This window comes from Mirounga angustirostris, unplaced genomic scaffold (genome assembly GCF_029215605.1).
Source record: "Mirounga angustirostris isolate CCGP_5_RB_7025 unplaced genomic scaffold, mMirAng1.0.hap1 SCAF_2, whole genome shotgun sequence".
In the NCBI taxonomy this organism is placed as follows: Eukaryota; Metazoa; Chordata; class Mammalia; order Carnivora; family Phocidae; genus Mirounga; species Mirounga angustirostris.
Genome location: NW_026991710.1, coordinates 12,795,184 through 12,819,489, shown reverse-complemented (window position 1 = coordinate 12,819,489; position 24,306 = coordinate 12,795,184). Strand labels below are relative to the sequence as shown.

At 44.8% G+C, this 24,306-nt stretch overlaps 1 protein-coding gene across 11 annotated transcripts in view; it reads left to right on the top strand.

Annotated features, from left to right (window-relative positions):
* The window catches only part of LDB2 (LIM domain binding 2), a 388,815-nt gene that overhangs the window by 235,743 nt on the left and 128,766 nt on the right, over positions 1-24,306 (top strand). The gene's annotated exons all lie outside the window — the stretch shown is intronic.

The window sequence follows — 24,306 nt, the reverse complement described above, 5'->3', positions numbered from 1 at the left end:
GATGCCTATTACACCCCACCGTCTGTGGCAACCAAAGTATGTCCAAGAATTGCCGGATGTTCCTTATAGTAAGTCACTCACCCCAGGACTTACCTATTATAATAACAGAGAAGAGAAAGAGCGCGCTCAGCCGCATGAGGAAACACAAACCCTCTGCAAGAACCCAATGGTTCCAAAAAGCCAATGGAACAATTTTCAGAGCTCGCTAAAATTTATCCTTAAACAGAGGGCACGTGTGGCAAGAGGGCACATTGGGAGAACTTTTCCCATTGGGATTTATTTCAAAAGAGATGCACAATCCCAGCTCCGAGATCCAATGCCAGGGCTGCCCAAATAACCTGGATTTGGGAGTGCTCCTACTTCTAGAATTCATTTATTCACTCAACAATTATTCAGTATCCACAAGTATTTTCAACACAGTCTCTTCGTGGAATATGCTCATGCTGATGCTCTGGGGACCTAGAAACTCTTAAAGGTAAGAAGCTGGACTGGTGTTGTCAGCAGATCTCATCATATTAAAATTTGGTATTTATAGATTTTAAGTGAAAGTATTTCCTGTGAGGGATTCATGCCTTTTATGCTGAAAAGGAAAAGAGTGGTAATTACCTCTCTCCTTCAGAATCCCAGTCCCCTTGGTCACAAACCAGAATCTTCGATGATGAGTTGAGGAAGGAAGGAAGGAAAGAAGGAAGGAAGGAAGGGAGGGAGGGAGAGAGGGAAGGAAGGATGGAAGGGGGGAGGGGAGGGGAGGGAAGAGGGGGCAGGGAGAGCAGGAGGAAGGCAGTTCTTTTCGTTCCTTCAAGGAACATTGCCTCTCTGTCACTGTGGGGAATGAGAATTGCCATTGTTTCTCATTTTCCTAACCCTGAGAGAGGCCGAATATTTAATTAGAGATCCTCAGGTCTGTTGACAGGCTGACGCCGAGCCCCGTCTGCACTGATGCTGTCCTGCCCATAGCTCGGCTTCTTTTTGCCTGTAATATATCTATCTGCCTTTGTGCTGTAGCTGCTGCATAAACAGATTTTCTGTTTTTAATAAGGAGTGGGAAAGTCTTGTAGTCCTTCCCAGTAGTATAGTTGGAAAAAGAAACGAGAACACAAGTAAACAAGGGCACGGTTCCCTTTCTTTAACTCTTGCCTCTCTGGTAGTGAGCCTAGGGCTCAGGCAACACCCCCAAACTTCCAGCAGATCTCCCCCTCCCTGGGCTTTCTTCCCCTTGTGTTCTCCTCCTTTTTTGACTTGGCCACAAGAGAATGTCTTCTTGGACACACTGTTATCCTGGGGGTTATTAATGTTAGGGGTTAGGTGTGTAGTGTCTGAACCAAACTGAATTGGCTTCTCATAGATTTCTGGTACTCACGAGCTGTGTGACCCCAAGCTAGTTGGTTAACATCTCTGCGCCTTGGTTTTCTTAGCTATAGAAACAGGGATGATAATGGTACCTTCCTCAGAGGGGATGTCTCTGCTAATGAAGGAAGAAACATCTTTAAGGTACCCAGTAAGTGTTCAGTAAATAGTCATGGTTGTTGTTGTCTCTATCAGGTGGACTGTGTGTGTCACCGGAGTCTTGGTCTTTTCCGTGCACCTGGCCAGGGAGCTGGGAGGTGGCTCTGCAAACTGCATCCAGGGAACCCAGGCAGCATTTCTTCCTGCTCAAACTAAAGGAGAGAGGTGAATCATTAAAACAGGGGCAAGCCAGCTGCAGCCTGCTTTCAGCCTGTGCAGAAAACAACTATGATTTCTTGAATCTGGCATGTGCAATTGAATTACAGTCCCAGTCACCCCACTGCTGTGGAGGAGCTCTATACAGATGGGTTAGGGCCTGTGGTAGCATCTTTGTGCTTTGCTCCGTGCCCTGGGCTCTTGCGTGGTTCTCAGGGGTATGGACACAGCTTGCCGTTGGGGAGACGTTGGACTCCATGATGCATCCACCAGGCCCTTCCGACTCAAGAGTCTGGGGTTCTGGCCCTCTGAGTTCCCAGACAGTGTTGGCATGGAATGCTCATCCGTTTGCGCGCTGTAAGCCCAGAGTTCTAATTGTAGGTTTATTGCCTTTTCTGGGGGGATTGGCTGAGCCCTGGGTTGAGAATGTGCTTGGGCTCGGGCTGCTGAGGGAGCCCAGAACTGATGGGACGGGGCAGGTGAGCAGAGGTTTCTGGCGGTGACTGCAGCACGTGCATCAGCAGCCAGGGGCTGCGTGAAGCAGGTTTTCCCCGGAGAATCTCATTTCTTCCTCACAACGAAACGGGGAGCCTCTTTACAGATAAAGGAACTCATGATGGGCTGAAAGGGAATGTATTTCTAAGCACCCCAGAATAGAGATTCGCAAGAATTTTTCTTGCAAGATACACTTGACAGATGATGTTCACATGGCTGATGTACTCTCAGGGATATATCTGTGAATTTAATAAGCCCTCCTCCAAAATTTTTAAGAGGAAGTTAAGAAAATTGGGTTTAAGCTCTAAGCTCTTGTTTCTGTGTATGTGGTATTTTAAAAATAAATTTTCCAAGCATTTGAGTAATGATATCATCCAGTTAAAGATCTATTTCTGAATGTGGTATAGATAACACAGGCTGTGGGTGCCGCGCGGTTCCCCACACACCAGCTGTAACTAATTCCTTCTTTCTCCTGTGGAAGTGTATCATAAATCAGGTGACAGAGGCAGGGTTATAGGTTCAAGACCATACATACAGAGCTCTTAGCATACAACTGCATATGATAAACGCTCAGGAGGTAACAAAAGCTAAATCTACATACAGCCCTTACAATACGCCCGAGTGTACTCTTAGAGGGGGGACACCCATCGTAACTAATTTAATCTCCGCAGAAACCTTTATCGGAGAAGTACTATTATTATTCCCATTTTACAGGTGAGGCTATGGTGAGGCTATATAGATAGTTAAGTAATTTGCCCAAAGCCATGCAAATAGAAAGCCATGGAGTTGGGAGTTAAACTCAGGCAGATTTAATTCATGGTCTGCAGTCTTTAACGTTTCTATGCCCTAGGTCACGTTTTACTTTGCATTTGATTTGGCTTTTTCTTTTTCTTTTTTTAAATAGTCAGTTAGTCCTGGAACTCAGGATTTGGCTATTGTGATTAGGAAGTTAATTGTGGAACCTTCACAGATCACTGGGAGGCCACTGTGCTGTGACTTTGCCCTTGAGAACTGCCCTGGATCATGCCTAGCAAAGAGCTCAGGTGTGGGGACATATTTGTCGTGTGAACACACATGGCAGTCAGCCTCTAAAATACGAGATTTGCAGAAATGGGGAAAGAAATGTCTTCCAAAAAGAAAGAAGGTGGTAGACATTTGGAAATGCTAGTCAGGGTCATCTGGCTTATGTTAGTGGAAAACGCACTATTGAATGGATTAACAGGGTTGCTTTAACTGGGGTTGCCATTTTGCTTCAACTGGCTCCCATCAGGAAACTGTTCTTGTGCCATCTCTGCACAAGCACGGAATATAAGGAGTGCTAATCACTAGCCCCTGGTAAAGGATTCCAGTGCTGGGCAGCAGAGCAGATCTTTAGCTAGGCAGAGTTCAGCTTCCTCATCAATGAGTTTGATTAGAAAAACTTTTCTGGTGGCACCTGGGTGGCTCAGTCGATTAAGCATCTGCCTTTGGTTCAGGTCATGATCCTAGGGTCCTGGGATCGAGCCCTGTGCCAGGCTCCCTGCTCAGAGGGGAGTCGGCTTCTCTCTCTCCCTCTGCCCCTTCTCTGGCTCATGTTCTCTCTCTCCCTTGCTCTGTCGCTCTCTCTCAAATAAATAAGTAAAATCTTAAAAAAAAAAAAAAAGAAAGAAAATTAAAGAAAAGAAAAACTTCTCTGTAAAGGGCCAGATTGCAAATATTTTAAGCTTTGTGGACCATTGGGTCTCTGTCACAGCTGCTCAGCTCTAGCAATATAGCATAAAATTAACCATAAAAGATACTTAAATTAATGTGCATGGCTATGTTACAATAAAACTTTATTTATAAGAACAGGCAAGGGGCCAGTCCAGTGAGATGGACCTCTGGCCATAGTTTGCTGACCTCAGATTTAGGTCAAGATACAGAAGGTAGAGTTATTATACTAGTAATGGCAAAAACCTAGAAGAGAGGGCTAGGTGAAATGTGGGTGAGGAAAATAAAGATCATAAAGCTCTCAATGGTCCAGGACAGTGGCAGGTATTAAATGTTAGAAATTATGTGGATAGTTGGATTGGAATCCTGCCTCTGTGATTAATTAGGTCTACCATTAATTAGGCCTGTCTAGCTTTGACAAGTTACTCAAGTCACTTAATCTTTCTGAATCACACATCCGTCTTCTGTAAAATAGAGAATATCAACCCTCCTCTGTGGATCTGTGTAAAGATCAAATATATCACTATATTTATCAATATTTGTAAAAATATTTTTTTAATTACAGAAGGATGAATGTAGACGCCTCCATTTACTTCATAAGATAATAGACAGAGATCTAGACCAGGGTCCAGATTTTCGTCGACTGAAAGCATGAGATGAACCAGCCCTGGGGCCCCAAAGGCAGCTGAAGCTCTGCCTGCACATTTGGGATGGGGAGTGGGGATGAAGGGAACTGGTGGTCCATTGGCCCAGCCAACCTGGAACTGGGAGGTCAGTGAGATCAAAGAAGCCTGGTAGAGGGCGAAGAACAAGAATTGGGAATTCTGAGCTAGAGTCCCAGTTCTGTCACCTCTTGGCATGAGATCTTAGTCAAATTACATAACCATCCTGACCTTCTTTTCCACAACTAAGAATAACATCTTGCTTACGGAATTCTCAGGACCCTGGTAAGGGGCTCCACATTCATGCCCCCATTCCTGGCAACAACTTCCTTCTTCTCAGTTTTCTTCTGAGCACCCCCCAAGCCCAGGCTCAGCCTATGAATGATCCGTGGAATTGGCCCCATTTTCTGGTAGTGACCCAAGCAAGGTCAAAGAGAACCATAACTGGGATGTCAGCTGCAGCTCTTGGGGAAGAGAAGCCCTTTTCCTTCTCTGCTAGAGGAGCTATGATGTAGGACACCACATGGAAAGTCAGCCTCTGAGGGAGGTCAGCACAAAGCCAAGCACAGGCAACATGGAACGAAGGAAGCAGAGTTGTAATGACTTTCTTTGCAGCTAACAGCACGTGGATCTCTTGAGTTTTCAGTCACGTGAGCAAATATTTTCTTTGCTTAAGCCATTTTGATTTGTCTTTCTATCACTGGCATTAAGGGATGCAGGCTAATAGAATATGTAAAGCAATTAGTACAGTATCTGGCAGGTAGGAAGGGTTAGAAATCATATAGTAATTATGCTTCTTATTTGTGAAAGTACTTTGCAAAAAGATGCTGAAGGGACATTAAAAAACACTACTGGGCTTGGGAGAGAAGAATTGGAACGGCCTGAAGTCTGTCGTGGGGAAGAAGGATTCGCTCGGTGGTTTGTGCTCCAGAGGCCAGAGCTCAGGCCAGAGGATGAAAGGAGTTGCCTCAGGACAAGCCAGGAGGCAGGAGGGAACAGACACAGAGGCAACATCGTGCCCTCCAGGGTCTGGGTCTTCCTGGCACCAGACTTTGCCCAACATTGTTTTTCAAGCCATTTTGACCATGACTAAATCATAAACATAGTTTATGTGATCCAGTACACGAATGCATGCATATATATGAAGAAAATTTTCACGGAACTATCCTTTTACTATGTGAAATGCATCTTGATGACTTTCTATTCTACTCTGTTGTATTTGTTCTATTCCGTTTCATTTTTCAAGGTGCTGGCCTTAACTCCATAATTTGATTTCATGAACTCTAATGGATCCCAACTTAGGCTTGAAAAATAGTGTTATATACGATCTCCTGGTCTGGGATGGGAGGCAGTGATAGGGAGGGGGGCGGTGATGGGGAGGGGGTGCAGTGATGATGAAGAGAAGGATTGCTGTGATTATGGTTATTATGATTATTACTATCATTACATTAGTAACTTGCAGTGTGTCAGGGTCTCTTCTATGCTCTTCACACATAAAAGTATTTTTAAACTTCTCTCCTGTTATCTACCATTTCTTTCTTCGGACAGCCTTGTAACAGTTTAGCATTTGTAACCGTAATTGAGAATTACCTTAACTGAATCCCTATGTCCATCTGTCTTAGTTCAGGCTGCTGTAACAAACTAGCAGAGACTGGGTGGCTCATAAACAACAGAAATTTATCTCTCACAGTTCTGGAGGCTGGAAGTCTGAGATCAAGGTGATGGCAGATCTGGTGTCTGGCTAGAGCCCCATCCTGGTTACAGACAGCCGCCTTCTTCTCCCCAGGTCCTCACATGGATGAAGGGGAGCTCTGGTCTCTCCATCCCCTTCTGAGGGCACTAATCTCATTCATGAGGGCTCCACCCCCATGACTGAACCACCTCCCAAAGGCCCCACCTCCTAATACCATTAAATTAGGGGTTAAGTTTTCAACACATGAATCTGGGAGGGAACACAAATATATCATCCATAACACCTTTTGTATAGTGGTTTGTTTGTTTGTTTGTTTGTTGTTAAGGATCCAGGCTTACAAGGGGCAATGTCTGACTATATCCTTGCAATGGTGATCAGAGAGAAGCTGAAAAATAGTAGACATGGATTCATGGCTTGGGTCTCATGGACCCTAGAGGAGCATAAGTTGCAAGAGGATGCTCAGAAGCAGGTCTGGGAACAGTGAAGACAGAGATGGGCTGAGATCTCAGGCTCAGTGCTGGCTGTCATGATAATCACGGCACAACACTAACGAGTCATCTTTCTGAATCTCAGTGTGTCCTTTCTTACAAATTGAGGGGGTTGGACAGGGCCATCTGCTCAGACCCATTCCAGCCATGAGGCTTCCAGCAGAGCCAGTCTCATCCCTGTGTCCCAGAACCAGGATCCAGGTTTTCTGTGCCGTTCCATCCCAGCACTCAGTGACTCTCCATGGGCTACATGATCTCATGAGTACTGTAATGAGTACTTTAATGAGTCGAATCTTCTTTACCCTGACCATTTTACTCTTCTGATGTCTCATGTGAATCTGACCCTGAAATGATTTTTATTACCATGTCTTTGTGTTGTTTTTTGCAATTTTCAGTGTTGTGAAACCACCTTCTGATGCAGATGCATTGTTAATTGAGTAATATTTTTGAGTACCTACTCTGTGCTAGGTGACGAGCAAAGGTTCTTTGCATCGTAAATTTGCTTAATCATCTGCAGAACCCAGTGTGGCATATATTACCACCCCATTTACAGGTGAGGAAAACAAACTCATAGAGTCTACGAGACATGCCCTCTGTTGCCAAGCTCATAAATAAAAAAAGGGCAAGAATCATACCCAAATCTTTCTGAGTACAAAGTTCCTTCTGCTACACCATTTACATAAACCCATATGGAGGAAGCCTGAAATAACCACAAACACAAGACGTATCCTATGGTAGCATATGACGGATTCAGATGCAAGGAATAGGACCGAACTTTCAGAGGGGGGGTAATGTTTTGATGGCCTCGAAAGATTTCACAAAGCACAAAAGCCTTGAAGGGTGGGTAAAAGGCAAGAAACAGAGGTAAATAAAGAAAGGCAATCATCAAATCTCAGGCACTTTTTATTTTTATTTTTTAAAGATTTTATTTATTTATTAGAGAGAGACAGAGATAGCGAGAGAGAGCATGAGCGGGGAGGAGAGGGAGAAGCAGGCTCCCCGCTAGGGAGCCCAACGCAGGGCTTGACTCCAGGACCCTGGGATCATGACCTGAGTGGAAGGCAGACACTTAACTGACTAAGCCACCCAGGTGCCTCATTTCAGGCACTTTCAGAAAAGCAGAGAGAAAAGATGTCCCCTCATGGGCACTGTGGCCACTACTACATTGATCTTCCTGAATGTCTGAACAGATGAGCCTCAGTAGGAACTGAATTAGTCTTTTCCTCGACCAGTGTTTGGGGCCATTGTCCTTTGTGAGGCCAGATGGTACAGAAGGCCAGCAGAGGTCCACAGGGAGAGGGAGGTGGCTGGCCAAAGGCATGTGGTGACCTGCAGCGTGTTCCCGCAACATCAAAAGTGCGCACAGGAAGGAAAACCCAAGGCCGGTCGGGAAGAGCTGTGTGCGGGATAGCTCCTTCCATTCCCTCAGCTGCAGCTAGGCAGGCTCTGCTAATTGATCCCAGGGTTCTTTTCCTCCAGGTCTCCCTTGACCTCTGAGTCCTTCTCAACCCCTCTCTCTAGACACTCGTTCCCTGAGAAGAAACCTATTTGCTATGCATGAGTCAGCCTTAAGGGTAAGGGAAAACAAGGCTCCGTGAGTTGCTCGAGGTCAGAGTCTGGTCTGAAACCCAGCTCTGCCTGGTTCCAAAGCCCTTGTTTATTCTTTGATTCCTACCTTCTTCGATCCTGCAGCGCAGATGTAGCAGAAGGAGCACCCAAAGGAGAATGGAGAGCCCAGGTCTGCTGGGAACTAGCTGAATCATTCCTCCCCCAGTGCCCTGAGCCCTAAAATGGGAATGGTAGCATGCACATTACCTGGAGGCTTGTCAGGACAGCGTGAAGCAGGGAGCCCAGGCCTTGCCCTCTGAGGGCGCTCAAGAAATGCTAAGGTCCTTGTTCTCCCACCATTGGTCAGCAAGTTGGGAGACCCTGTGGTGCCACGGGAATGCCTCTTAGCTCGTGGTGGCCTGAAAACACTCAGCAAGGCCAGGCCTAGAAATGGAAGAGCTTCTCTCTGATCATCATTGTGACAGAGGTCCTCTTCCTGTCTATGTGTGTCATTCAGCATGTCACTCTCTGCCTCACTTTACTCCTCCACAAGCAAAATTAAAATGGGATTGGTGATCTTTGATATTCTCACCCCACAATGGTGATCTTAATCCAACAGATGGACATAGAGCTCAGGGGCCCCAACCACCTTCTGCATGGGCCCACCCCCACTCCTCTCAAAAAGCAAGTCCCTGGGCCACCAATGTGGATGGAATAAGGTCTTTTTCTTTGCCTTCCCCCCCATTTTTTAAGACACAATGAGGCTCTGTCGGGGAAACAAACTGCCGCCTGTTCTGTCAAAATTGAGTCAAGGGGGAGAGATTACGGTGCTGTTTTTGGACTGGCAGATGTCCAATTCGTTGCTGTTTAAAACCCCCTGAGTCTTTCCATTTCTTAGATTTTTGCAAAATATGGTGGATTTTTCTCTCTAACGGCCTGTCTCCATAAAACTGTCACCTAACAGTAGGTAACTGGAGTGAAACCACAGACAGCACAAAACCCAAGCTTCGGGAGACATCTCCACGGTGCAAACCTGTGGAACCTTGATTGTCTTGAACATGAAGCAAGACCCAGAGAACCAGCAGAGAAGTAGCTCGTGCTGACGGCGGGAGGCTGCCTTCGTCTGCACTGATTTGATGTGCGGTGGCGACCTGCTTGCCTCCCGAGATAGAAAAAGGAGCTTCAGGGGAGGAGACATGACTCTCCGACCTCTGACCCTCCGTGGGGTTGGTTACAAATTGGCGGAGAGCTCCAGGCACCGGTGTTTCCTTTCCTTCTTGGTGCTCACCCTTTGCCTCCTCATTCTGCCTTGGGCAGCATCTGGGGACAAGAGGTGGGCTTGGTGAGGCTTCATTTCTCAGTTACTGCCCAGCATGAGCCAGAGCAGCGAAAATAAAAACCCCGTCATTTGTCTATGGCCCACACACGTCCTGTGGGTGGTGATAAAACATGACCTTGTTTTGTGTTCCCAGCATCTCTTCAAATTTATGTTGGGTTGTGTCTGTTTCCTGTGGCTGCTACCCCAAATTACCACAAACCTAGTTTCTTCCCACCACAGAAAGTTACTCTGCCATAATTCCAGAGGCCGAAAGTCTGAAATCAAGGTGTCTGCAGAGCTGGGAGGTGTCTGGGGGACAACCCATCCCATGCCTCTGCCCGAGCTTCTGGTGGCTGCCAGAACTCTTGGCAGTCCTTGGCTTGGAGACACATCCCTCCAACGTCTGCCCCTGTGTCCACGTGGCCTTCTTCCCCGTGTCCTCTGTCTATTTTCCCTTCTTGCCTCTTCTTTCCCTTCTTCCTTGTCATTGCATTCGGGGCCCACCCTAATCCAGGATGATCTCATATCAAGATCCTTAACTTGATTCCATCTGAAACACCCCCCTTTTTTTTCCCATATAAGGTCACATTTCCAGGTGCCAGGTAGATGTATTTTGGGGGGGCTACTATTCTACCCATGACAGGGGTTTTACTCCCATGTCCCTGGAGAGCGCTAGCCACATCTTTTCTGCTCGTTCTCAAGTTGGATTCTGCCACTCTGAGATTCAGACGTACTCTCAATTTAGTAACTAGAATATCTAATGTTAAGTAACAGCCAAAGCTTGAACTTGAGTTAGATTCTCTCTCCTCTGCAGCTTAGACCCAATTCAAACTGGAAGGCATGTGTAGAAGGGAAGCAGTGTGTTGCTTTCTACTCTTTTCTGCTCGCCTCTTTCCTTCCCCCAGTCTACATCTGCTGTTTCACTCTTTTTCAGGGTCTGAGGTGGGTGAAGTGGGCGTGTTGCGATAGTTCGCTTGGCTGAGTGGCTGAGTATTATCTGGGTCTGGCAAATGTTTAAAGGGGAGACCCTGCCTAGGCCTAGCTAATGATGAAAGTAGATTTGTTCCCTCATGGGGGCTTTGGAGGTCCTGTGTGTTCCCCATTGGTCCCCTCTCTCCAGCAATCCCCTTGACCCAGGTTGATGCAATGGATTCTGAGACCTGCCATTCAGCCAATGCCTGCAGAACGTCTTTACTGGACCGGCACTCACTCTCTTTGTACTTCTGGCTCATGGGAAGCATGCACATGACACTTGCCTCCCACAGCCTCTTGGAGGCGGGTGCCGCTCAGCCCAGTGGAGCAGTCCTTTCCTGGCTGGCCTCCCAGTAGCCCCTCCTCAGGGCTCACACTCCCATCCCTGGCTCTCTCTAACTTTCTCAGGTGAGGGTCAGCCTCCAGCGCTCTGCGACTTCCAACTGCCAGAAATGTACTTCACAAATCTCTGCACATCTCCGAAGCCTCTTTTGGAGGCTCGGGGTTGAAAGGTGGTCAGCCCCATGCCCTGGAGGCTCATATGAAGACGGCAGTCCTCTCCAAAGAAATCTCTTCGCCAGTTTGCTATGCCTTCACTATGGTCCCTTTTTCTCTGCCGGTTCTGGTCTCTGTGTCTGTCTGCATATAGCTACGTCCTGCCACCTCCCATGGGCATTGCTCCTGGTTATGGCTTTAGCTGCTTTGCTGCAATGGGAAAAAGGAAGCGCCTACTCTAGTTGCGTAGATTATTCTTTTCATGAAGGCGTTCATTCCCACTATTTTAACATTTGTCTACTGAAAAGAAGGGGGACACAGCATAGTACATGGGGAGTCTCTGTGCAGAAGCTAGTCAGAAGTTCCTGGAATCATGCAAAAGTACAAGTAGTGTGTCTGTTGTGCATCCATTCGGAAGAGCAATGCAAGGAATGCACACTTAAATAGCGGGGATTTTTTAAAAATCACATCTATGAAAGTGACGAAATACCGGGTGGTCTTTCCTGATTAAAAAAAAAAAACAGGGGCTCCTGGGTGGCTCAGTCGTTAAGCGTCTGCCTTCGGCTCAGGTCATGATCCCAGGGTCCTGGGATCGAGTCCCACATCGGGCTCCCTGCTCCGCGGGAAGCCTGCTTCTCCCTCTGCCACTCCCCCGGCTTGTGTTCCCTCTCTCGCTATCTCTCTCTCTGTCAAATAAATAAATAAATAAATAAATAAATAAAAACCCTCATGGGTAACAGAAGAAATAAACCTCAAAAACGCTTTTTCTGAATTGCTATCTGACAACGGGGGTCTTGGTCCCCACCCAGCTCTCCATACGTGTGTTCCTAACTCCTTCAAATGTCCTAGCACCCTTGCTGTCCTACCCCATTTTGATGTTCCTCATCTTCTCCAGTTCCTGTTTTCTCTCTCACTTTCATCACAACTTAACACTGCTTTGCCCCTCCAGCCCCTACCTGTGTGCCAAGAGTGCTGGAGGAAACTGACTCGTTCACAAGGGTCCGTGTTAATACAGGGGTCATTGCTCTGAATGCCTTTCTGTGCTGGTAGCTGTCACTGGGAGAAGCGATGTCATCCTTAAGGAAAGATTTTGCTCCTTGGAGTTGCCTGAGAAACAGCTCTTATCAACCTGACAGTCTGGGAAGTTTAGATCGTCTAACCGAAAATATCTAAGGAAGCCTGATAACGAGGACTTTTTTCTGGCATGACAAGTTTCATTCGAAAGGATCTTGAATTACAAATATGTATGAATGATCCTTAGAAGCAGCTGTTCATATTGACTAGCCACGTGGCACCCAACGCCAGAAACGCAAAGGGCTGCCATCTTGCCTTCAAAGGGCTTCATGGAAACGTGCACCGTGCTTTGAAGTATAACAGCTTCAAAACCTCTGTCTGTCCATGTCGTGAAGTTGGTACGGAGGAGGTGGAAGGCGCCACCCCCTGACATCTCTGAGAGTGACGCTGGGCTGGGAAGTCGGGCAGCAGCGTCCTGGGGCGGTCTTCCCAGCGCTGTTCTCAGTTATGTCCCGTCCAGAGCTTGAAAGCAACCGTGGTGGGAGTATTTACACCACAGAAATTGGTGAGCCCTACCAACCGGGGCTTTTTTTGTTTCCAGAGAGCCAGTTGTTAACTGCTTATGAGTGAGTGTACCACCAAAGTCGGATAATGCTTCCTGCTTTCATTTTGACTTGTAATTCACTCCGGAGCAAACCATTTAGCATCTCTGTGGCTCAGCGAGAAGAGTCACACATGCTTTTAAGGGAAACTGTGGGAACCAAAGAAAGTATACAAAAGGAAGCGCTTTTAGCTCTCTGGGAGAAAATCTTTATTTTCTTTATTCTTGGGCTCCAGGAAACCAATGCTTGGAGTAGTTCACTTTCTCCTCCAGGGCCCAGCGAGTCAATAGGGGGACGGGGCCCTCTTTTCTGTTTGTTATTATAATGTTCCAAATCATCCTCTTGTTTGTGAAAAATAAAACTCTGTAACATAAGAGTATCATTTTAAAATACTCCTTGCTATTTGTTATGATCAGGTGACATAATTTTCATCACACATTAATTTACGCAAGACTTTGTGCGGGAGGTGGTGGGATTTACAAAAAGCAGGAATAGGCAGGCAGGGAGTTCAGAAGTCTCTGTCCCATACTTATTGTTGACCTGCCATCAGGACAAGCTTCATTGGGGTTATTTTCATCTTTCAATAAATGATTACGAGCATCTCCTGCGTTTGGGGCAAAGACTAATAAGATGCTAATTCCCGGACTAGGTGGGATGTGGTGAAGGGCCACAGTCCAGTATGTATTGGGCACAGTGGTGAGGATTGGCCTGAGTGGGTTGGCAACCAAACCATTGTGGGACAAAATGTAAACAGAAAGGTATTTACAAAGAGAGTTTGCATAGAATTAATCCAGAGTTTTCTAGGAGAGGCAGTTACCTTCTCCCCTTCTACCTGTGTCTTATAGAAAGGAGAAACAAATAATTGCAAGGCTGGAAGGGGACCATAGTTCATCAAGGGTTTCCTTTGGCTCCAGGCTAGAATCTGTGTGGAAACCTTCTAAGAATGAACGTTACCTGCCCCATTAATTAAAGTTCCCAGAGAGGAAGATTCCATGAGCTCTTTGGCCAATGTCCTACAGAACCTGACTTCTTACTGGCAAGAGATCCCTCTGGCTCCCATTCTTTCCTGACTCACTCTCTGCTCTGTAGGTCTTCTGTGGTATGTGGTCTTCATTTCAGTCCATCGCTCATTTATTCCCCATTCATGATGGAATGCCTACTGCATACTAAGTCAGTGGTTTTCAACCTTGGGGAGCCCTTCGAAAACACTGACATCTGGGCCCTAATTCCTTGAAACTGATGGGATGCACTTGGGCTAGTGCCAAGGGCCTCTGTGATGATGATGATGATGATGATGATGATGATGATGACGACACGACAATAAGACCAGTAGCATCTACAGCAAACATTTATTAGGGGGAGGCACTGTTCCGTTTTGCATACATTACCTCGCATAATCCCAGCAGAGTCCTATGGGGTAGGTAAGTTTATCATCCCCAACAAAAAGCAGGACTGCCCCCTGGAGAGGTTAAGGTCCGGATCTAGTAAGTGGAAGCTGGCGCTCAACCCCATTCCGTCCATTTCTTGACCGCTGTGCTATGCAGCCTCCATATTTCTATAAAGCTTCCCCAGAAGTTCCGTTGGATTTCTGAAGTTGAAAACCATTGCCACGGTGATAGTACCTGGAATATAGTAGGCTGTTTGTCTAGGACTGTTTAGTCTTTTCCTTTTGTTCCTTGATTTCACTGTGTAGCAGTGGAGACAGATATGTTAAATATGCAAATGCGTGTGTGCACACACGCACCACATATGATGTGATGAGTCATGTGCGAAGCATTGTGATGGGGACTGTGAGTGTTGGAAAGTAGGGGGCAGCAGCTCTTCCTGAGCGTTGGAAGGAAGGTTGGAAAGGACAGGATGTAATTTGGCTTTAAAATCAGAAGTTCATTTACAAATCCTCAAGGGAATCAAATTTGAATCCCTGGGAGGCTTGCTTTCTTGTGAAAGTATTCTCCATAATCCTATGCAGGACACTGGCTATCTTCCTAGTGCTTCTGGAATGGGGTGAGCCTGTGACAGATCTATTTGGGCCAAACTCCAGCTGATTTATGTCTCCAGCCATTTGTAATCTCACCTGTGTCCTTCTTTGAGGATCACTGGTTAGGAAGGGGACTCTGAAATAAGAAACCCAGGACTTGTCTGTATACTCTATCCCCGTATTTGTTTCTCTTGTTCTATCTAGCAGTTATAACAAGACAGAGAATGGGAATTGATGCAGTAAAGGGATAAGGTGTTGATGTCTCACTCATATGTATAACCCCAGAACCTAGCAGGATGCCTGGTCTGTAGCAGATGCACAGTAAATATTTGCTGAATAAATGAGTGGAAAAATGAATGAATGAAAATGGAAACTATGGTACTTCCATATGGACATCTTTAATTTCCCTGGATAATGTTGGTGATGATGGTGGTGGTGCTGATGTCTGAGAATGCCCCATAGGCATTATCTCTCAATTCTCTCCATATCCTTTGAGATCAGGTGGGCAGGTTTCATCATCATCCTCAGCCTCATTTATAAGCAAGGAAGTTGAGTTCCAATGAGTTAAAGACCTTGTCTGAGACTACGTGCACAATTTGGGTCTTGGGCTCAGCCTTCTCAAATTTTGTGCCTTCTCTACATCTGTGGGAGGCATTGCCAATATACAACTGAAAAAATAAGATTTTTGCTTAAGAGAAACTAGAGAAATATGCACCTTCTTTTCCTGCTGAGATGAAAGATGACTATATAATCTCTTCAGGGCATTTCTCATGTCATACTTCCTCTGTGTATTATAGACTGTATCTACCCACCTGATGCCAATATGACTCCCCCAAGTCATGACAACCAGAAATGTCTCCAGACATCGCTAATTGTCCCTTGGGGAACAAAATCGTCCCTTGTTGAGATCCATTGATTTTGTCCAAACAGTAACTTTTCAATCAACTGAGTTCTGGTCAGATTATTTACTTCATTTATTTGTTTATTTGTAATGAGAACGCTGGGCTACATAGGTACTATAAGTCGAGAAAGGATTACAGAACAAGAGGGCAGGAGTCGGGGGACAAAGTCAGATATAATCACCAGGGTCACATGACTTATAATCGCAGTTAAGTGATTCTATTTTCTTTTTTTGTGTTGAACTTTGAACTTATGTCCACTTATCTTTCTCAGAAGGCTGATTGCATTAAAGTTCATTACATGTATATATATAACATATATTTTATATATATATATATGATTTTTTTCCTTCATAAGTATTCATAACTCTCTCCTTCCTATATACTTGAAATTTGAATTAGCCAAATAAATTAATTAAAAATAAATTAAAGTTAGAAAACTTTGGTCTTTAAGTCATGGGTAACATTTATTTTGTAACTGACAGATGAACATTGAAATTCAGGAAAAGTATGGAATTAAAGCCTAATAAAATGTTATATAAACTCTTAAGTCATGTTGACTTAAGTGGTGAGATCATGCCAAGAAAGTTAATGGAGCTGGCTCTGGGGCCGCCGATCCAGTGATTTATCCACCTCTGTGCATTTCTAAGCAAAAACACATGTCTGCAAAATGAGTCTTTGCAAGCCAAAGACAGAAAGATCAAACTGCCAAGGGTATCTCAGACCTTTTTCATACATGCAGCTTGCATATTTAAAAGCAGGCCTGGTCTTTACACACTTGAAGAATGTACAGCAGAATCTGGACATACTGTCATTCTTTGGAAAGCGTTTCCCAGGTGGTGCTCCTGTTTCTTCAAAGATGAGCCCATCCTAAAATTCTGGCCCATTTGGTAGGCTTGTTAATAAGAGACCTGTTGGCTTTTTTTTTTTTTTTTTTTTTCCTCTCTCTCTCTCTCTTTCTTCCTCTCTGTTTAAGAACTGGTCTTGTATCTGTAATTAAAAGGCAGCCCAGGACATTGGGAAGATCAATGGCTTTCACTTTCAGACCCTGCCACACTAGCTTCCTGGTTGTGCGACCTTGGGTGAACTACTTATCCCTTCTGTGTCCTATTGTTCTCTCCAAGAAATGGAGCTAATGAGGCCCACTACCCTGGAAGGTTGGAGAATGTAAGGAGATGTGGAATAGAAGTGGAATGGATAGTATACTGCCTACTGCATGAATCGATGCTTCAAAGGTGTTTATTCCGGTCCCCTATTCCTAACACCAAGGTCATGCTGTGACCACACAGGGGGCCAAAAGTGGCCTGCATTTGTGTTTACCTGCAAAGTCCTTTCAAACACTCTGAGCGAATTGCCAACGTTTAAAAATCGGAGACTTCAAGTAAGAATCTAAATGGTAGGATTTTGAATAAAAAACCCGAAGATCTAGCAACACGGGGCCGCTGTAGATGGGGCGCATCTGCCCCCAGCCCCCCAATCTCCTTCTCTCTCTGATGCCTCACACCTGACCTGCTTCACACATTTATGTCACGTGGCTGACATGCTCGGGACTTAAGGTGTTAGCCACAGTGCACTTCAACAGTGATGGGGCCTCTGGTACAGAGAAGGCCTCAAGGATGCAGACATCTACCGCCCTAGCCCCTGCCTATAAGGAATTCACAGTCTTATTAAGAGCTTATTGTAAGTGATGATTTCAATCTAGCAGGAATTTATTGAATTCCTACTGCAGATCTGGCACCAAGGATGCAAAACTTAATAAGATATGGCCCATGCCCAAGAGCAACCTGCTCTGCTGACCTCTTCTGGATTGGAGTTTCTGTTTTCTGTTTCCAACCCGGGTGGAGACTCGTAACATCATTAACTTTTTATGTTCCGCTTAGGACATCATCCAGTCCAGGCCTCGCTTTTGTTTTGTCTTTATTTTTCTGCATCGACTGACAGCCTAAAATTATTGCAGTGACTTAGCTGTAGAGAAGTTCCGTCTCCCTAAAACTTGGAAGAATGGAAAACACAAATAGAAACCATTTTCCCTGGGGCGCCTGGGTGGCTCAGTTGGTTAAGCGACTGCCTTCGGCTCAGGTCATGATCCTGGAGTCCTGGGATCGAGTCCCGCATCGGGCTCCCTGCTCAGTGGGGAGTCTGCTTCTCCCTCTGACCCTCCTCCCTCTCATGCTCTCTGTCTCTCATTCTCTCTGTCTCAAATAAATAAATAAAATCTTAAAAAAAAAAAAAAAAAAAGAAACCATTTTCCCTCTTATTTTCTATGAAGGGAAGGTTTTTACAACATCTGGCTTCTCAACTCCTAGCCTAGTGCCCGGCAGTAGAAGGCTAAGTAATGTTCGTTCGCTAAAATAAATGGATGAATGGATAAACCATTGAATGGATGGATGAAATTTCAACATCTAATCCAATTCACCCTCCCCATGCCCACATCCGTTTATGTATTTTATTGTCAAATATGTACAGTGCTGGGGAAGGAGTCTTCCAGACGCAGGGCACAGAGAGTCCAAAGGCCCTGAGATGAGAACAACCTGGACACGTTCCAATAACCAGAAGGAAGACCAGGGTGGTTGGGGGTGAGCAGAGAAGAGGGATGAGAAATGGCAACAGTGGCTGGTTTATGTGGGGCCCATAGGCCTTGTTGCAGGCTTTCCGTATTTTATAAGTATAGCGGGAATGAGAAATCTGATTGCAATTTTTAAAAGATCCCATTGGCCACTATATATAGTATGGGTTACTGGGAGGGAAGAGGGAAGCCAAGAACCCAGATAGGTGGTTGCTTAGAGCAAGAGAGGGGTGGTGGGCAATGCCCATATCTGTGGGACCAGGCTTTGGACAGATTTTGAAGTTTCAGCATCATCTACTGACACCATAACACTGTCTAATGGACGTATAATGCCAGCCACATGTGTAACTTTAAATTTTCTACTAACTACATTTTAGGAACGCGCAAGTAGCAACATTGTGGGTTTGAAAGTTGAGGAAAAAACTTCCAATTTACTATATGTTTACCGAAAAATATCTCTTTATATTGCTCACTTTATTACCTTTCCATTTCTTTTACGCAACAAACAACTTTGTTTTGTTCCGCTGCCGTAAATTGCGATTGACATTCCTCCTGAAAGTTGTGATACTCCTTCTTCTAATCATTTTTTTCTTAACTTTTCTGGTCACAGAACTGATGTATTGTCCGCCCCTCCATTCTTCCAAAATCTGTCTATACTTCCTTGTTTTCACCAGAAACGAACTGAATCATTTATAATTAGAACAATTATTTTCACTTAAATCCGAATTGTGAATTATGTAGGTATCCCTGTAACTTGTGCTGCCTGCATAAAATATTTAAATAAACGCACTCTAATGTTACATGGTGCAAACATAAAGATCATTCCAGCTGAATCAATCCGTTGACAGGGACTAACACACATAGCCTGGTGTTTATGTGTAGTAGCAGAAACGACCCATGTACCTGACTCTCTCACTACAAAATGACAATATCCTCTTATGTCATGCAATAGTTAAGCAGAAATACAATCCTGGCAACATCATAAGCGTGTTTGGTGGAAAAGCACTTAGCACTGCTTCCATTTTGAAATTGAACTTCACATCAGTTAAAATTAATACAACTGAAATTCAGTTCCTCAGTCTGCTCACTGGCCCCCTGTGGCTGGTGGCTGCCATATTGGACGGTGCCTCCCTGGTGGGGTTCAGAGCTGGGGGGCCCTGCCCTCACCTCTCCTGCCCTGCGCTTCCATCCCGTGGTACTCAAAACTGAACTATCAGGGTGCGCTTATAGCATTCGGTTAACACACAAGTCAAGGCAATATGAAACCAAGCTCTTAGGAACCAGATTACATTTCTAAAAGAGGTTTTCCTCTCAGAACAATGAACAGAGAGAAATGCTCCATTTGACATAAAAAAAACTGACTCATGCACACAAATATTTAATTTTTTTTTTTTACCTGTTACATTTTAAATATCCATGTCCATAAACCCAGCAGCACTGAGTATGCTGGGACTGGCTGCCAGCCATCGTGGCTGGTGTCCATATTATGGCTTTAAGGAGTGGCTACCACGAGTTTGCTGAATATGGGCATTTTTGTTAAATGCCAAATATGGGGCTGTTGAACAGTGGGCACTGACACCACCTATCACACGCATACCTCCCTGCGCTTACCTATATCCACAAGCATTTTCTTCTCCAGAAGCGCTATCCCGCTTCAGCTTTGATCCTGCCATAGCCCCCCTAACGGGTCTCCAGACCTGCCATCAATGTGCCTTGTCTTTGGGTAGTACTTTGAAGCAAGAGCAGACCCCTTAATGTCTGTGAGACTCTGGATTTCAAGAAGGATCAACTTTGACTTCCCGCTGCTGTTGCAAGACCCTCTTTGCCCCCCTGTCCCCCATGGCTAGTGTCACAAATATTAATGCCACACTTGCACATGCTGGGCTCAGAATGGCCCCTTTTAATTAAAATATGGATCTATTTTTTCAAATGCATTTTCACATTTCTGCATGGGGAGAAGTGCTTCTCCTGCCGAGTGCAATTTCAGATTGGGCAAAATAGGTGCAGATTTCATTCGAATCTCTTTGAAGTTTCAGAATGTCCTTAAACCCTAGGATGATTTTTTGCTGCTTTTATATTCTCAATGGTTTCCTGGACATTAGGGAAGAGCTTTCATGTATTCACATCTTTGGGATTCTGAAACATTATTGGATAAATATTAAAGAGAACTAAATTGAATCAAAGTTAAAATGAATCAAAATTGGCCCTAAATAAAATTTAAAAAGCAACACTTAAAATATATTGTTATTAACCACCACTTTTGGGGACGTTATAGGCTAAATGTGATTCTCATTCCAATGAATCAAGGGTTTCTTATGGGGGAAAAAAATACCCTCTCCTTATATGTATCAGTGTGTCCACATGGAAATAAAGCTCAGAATTTATCTCTTTAGATAGCTAGGAAGAGATATCAAGAAAGGAACTTTCTCTGGGCTAAGTTTCCCAAACTTTTGGAACGGATCACGGCCTCCTCTGTGTCCTGCAACACATTTTCAGGCCTCTTTTTTTGGCATTTATATGATACTTTATTGGCATTATGATCGTATTTTATATTGTTTTGTCATGCACACACCTGCCTCTCTCCCTCGGTTATTAAACTGCATGAGGACAGAGATAATGCTGGGTGTGGGTATCTCACAGTGCCTCCTCATTGCCCCTTTAGACTCTTCATCATTTTGTCCCTTGACCTAATCTAAGTTTCTTGTGATTTGGCTGGGGTAGGGCAGCTTACAATGACCTATTCTGCAACTAAATAGATGAGACAGGGATTTGGAAGGAAGGAATCATGTTGATAACCAATTCTAATCTTGTTTTCACTAGTGTACAGAGACTCAAGAGAGATTCATAGCTTCCTGCTCCTTGCACTGCCCACAGTTTCCTTGTATTGGTCAATGTTTTCATACTCAAATGCTTGTCTACTTAAATTTTTAGGCAAGTTCTTTGCATTAATATTTGGATCTTGAGAGTATAAGTTGATTATAGATTTTTAGTCTTGCTATCTATCATTAATTTAGAAAAATTCACCCAAAACAGAGTAGTGAAGGGATTGCAGGGCTTGCCTGGGGCTTTCTAGAATTTATACTGCAAAGTTTGGAAAAGAACTCTGAATTTCATCTCTTTTTATCAACTTAGTTACCCCAATGAAATGACTTGCTGACAGTGACCAGATCTGAGAAGGGGCAATCATGGCCTATATCACAGACTCCCAAATCACGGCCTGCCAGCTACGTGATGGAGCGGTCTTGCTCCCACAAGGACTCAGCCACTGCAATGAGCCCAAGGCCCCCATGGGCACTGTTACCTTGACTTAATTGTGTTGTTTGGTTTTGTTTGTCCTTACCGAACTTGAACTCTGTTTGCAAAGTCTGCCAAATCTGCTTTCTCTAAATATCTTTCTTTGTATTCCTCAATGGCTCAGCTGGAGTTAGCCATCCCTTTGTCCCGATTTTAAGCACTTTGAGAAGAGTGGGGGTTCCGTCTTGGTGAGGGTGCCAACATTTCAAAGACATGAGCACTCTTGCAGATCCCCCTTGATTTGGAAACTTAACACTTTACTTTTGCCATTCGACCTTCAAGGAGCTTGACTGACAGGAAGTACTTTTATTTTTAGTTTAGTTTAGTTTTATTTTATTTTATTTTTATCACTAACCCCCAGGTGCCAGCACAGTTTCACTGCATGTGAAACGCATCAGGGTTCGCCTGCCCCACCCCACCTGCGTCTACCTGGCAGTGATGTTTGGTGGCGGGGACAGTGGGCACCCAGCAGCGATCAGCAGACCTCTGAACGCGAAAGAGAGGGCATAAGGCAGGAAAGGGGCCGTGCACCTGACATGCGGGGCGGGGCCGCCCGAAGGTGGGGCGCGATCCGTGCGTGCGGGGCCCCGGCAGCAACTTGCTCAAGCTGTTGTTTCACAGCTACTCACAACAGTCAACTTCAACACATTTTCACACTGTTTGGCTCAAGCTCCTGGCAGCGTTCCTAAACACTCTGAGGAAATAATTCCACAAAGTGGCATAAATTAATGTGACTAATTAACATGATGTTAATTATTTGTAAATTGTATGTTTGGATACACATTACTTGAGAGGCATATGTTACATTCAGTGTTTACCGAAACAAGTGACTGGTAATAGCTCCTCCTGAGTGTTCCCTTCACGACAGTCAGCAAATGGAGGCTCCTCTAAAAATAAAAACCGTGTCCTCGGGGGAGCTGCGGGAAGGATTGAATATAATCCAGTGCCACTGAAGGAGCCCCCTTCCCTTGAAAAGTGGGAGTTCCTGATACTTCCTGTTTCACACCTGCTGTATTGTGGATATGGCTTCTTTAAAGCTGTTTCTTCTTTCCCTGTGCCCGCAGACAGGTGGAGGCTGGGGACACTCCTGAGGTGTCCAGCGTCTCAGCATCTCCTTCCTGATCTGTGTCTCTGCAGACTGGCCCCACCCTCATCCCCCAAGGCAGGGCAGAAGGCTCTGTCAGGTCGAGGGCAGTTAAAAAATACATCAGCCTGGCCGTATCCTGTGTTCAGAACTGTTCAGGGTTTCCCATTCAGCAACAAAGCATCCTCCATCCTCTTTGGACTCACACTTGACATTCTAGTCCTTGTTCCTGGAATAAGCCAATCTGTTTAAGTGGCTTTTAAGTTCTGAAGAAGGTGCATTAATTTCAGGTGCTTTGCGTATGTGTTGCTAACATGCAAAATAAATTGCTTTTTTTACTTGAAAAAAGAAAGCACAGCCTTGGTAGCATTCTTTGGATATTATGGCTAATGAGGTTTTTCGAGGAGCAAGTGTCTTAATGAGATTTTTTGACTCTGGCGTGCCTTCCCCAGCAAAGTAAAATCATGTGTTTTGCTGATATTCTTTGGTCAGGATTGAGTGACCAAGTCCATTGGGGGAATAATCTGGATCCCTTGGCAAAGGGAAAGAGAACACAAGGCCACGGTGGGATCTGGTTATGGCAAAGCCAAGGGAAGACCACATCCCTGTTCTAAATCCCATTACTTGGGGCAAATATCTTCAGCTTTCATGTTGTATTATAGGTCTAGGCATTTTTTGAAAAGTCAGTCGGAAAACAACCCCATGCTCCAAGGGGGCCAGCTGAGGGAGTAAAGCTGCTCAGTGTGGCCATCCTGTGTTAACTCCGAAACAGACGAAACTCCTCCCCAGACCCTTGTTCTCAGGGGAAATACTGACTGGAATTTGCCTTCTGGAGGGGCATGTGAAAACAACTATGGAAAGTCGAAAGCATTTTAATTTATTCATGGGCACTAATGACTTAAGTAAAAGCAAAGAATTGTACTTAAAATACACACTTGATTAGCCCAACGGTGGAGTTACAACGAAGTCCTTGTGAGTCCTGTCTCCCTTAGTTGCCGTCACATCTGACCCTCACCTTATCTGTTATGACCACACGCGTCAGACACACATGAATGAATGACTGATTGCTGAAGCAGAACTGAACACAAAATGCAGATCCTCCTCAAACCCGCATCACACAGTCATTCCCCAAACTATGTAAAACATAGAAAAATCCTCCCAAAGTCTCCAGGCAAAAGTTGATTTTATTTCAGCTGTAGTGACAAAATGAATGTAAGACACTCTGGGGATGAAGGGACACAGGAAGAAAGTGGTAGAAAGGTTGGCAAAAACTGAATTGCTTGTGAATGTGATAACATTCGGGGAATGAAGAGAGTATTATTCTAGAAGGGCTTTTACATTTTGGGTTGGGAAGTAGAACCTGAACTTGAGAGGGAAGTGTTGTCTCTTCTAGGAGAAAGGAGAGTGAGCATTTATATGACAATACTGTGGGAGCACAGGAATGAAAGTATCAGGATGAGTCACATTTGAGATGGCTCTGATAATCTTGAGGGTGTCGTTCAATGTGTTCACTTGAAGAGATGTCACAATCCAGTTGAAGTTACCAACTGTTGCTACACATTGCGGGACTGGTATTTTAAAACACAGACACAAATCTGTTTCAAGTATTAAATGGTGTAAGTTGAGTTCCAATGCATATTGTTTTTAAAGTGTACAAATGACTATGGGAAAGAAATGAGACAATTGTTCTCCCTTTGAACATCTATCTTTAGAGAAATTGTCCTGAATTTAGATTCTTTGTAATCTCAACACACAACCTGAACCTCAATGCAACCAGTGAACCCTCAAGGAATGAAAGAATTTGCTGGATGGATGAAAGAATTACAATAAGCAAACTGACAAGACAA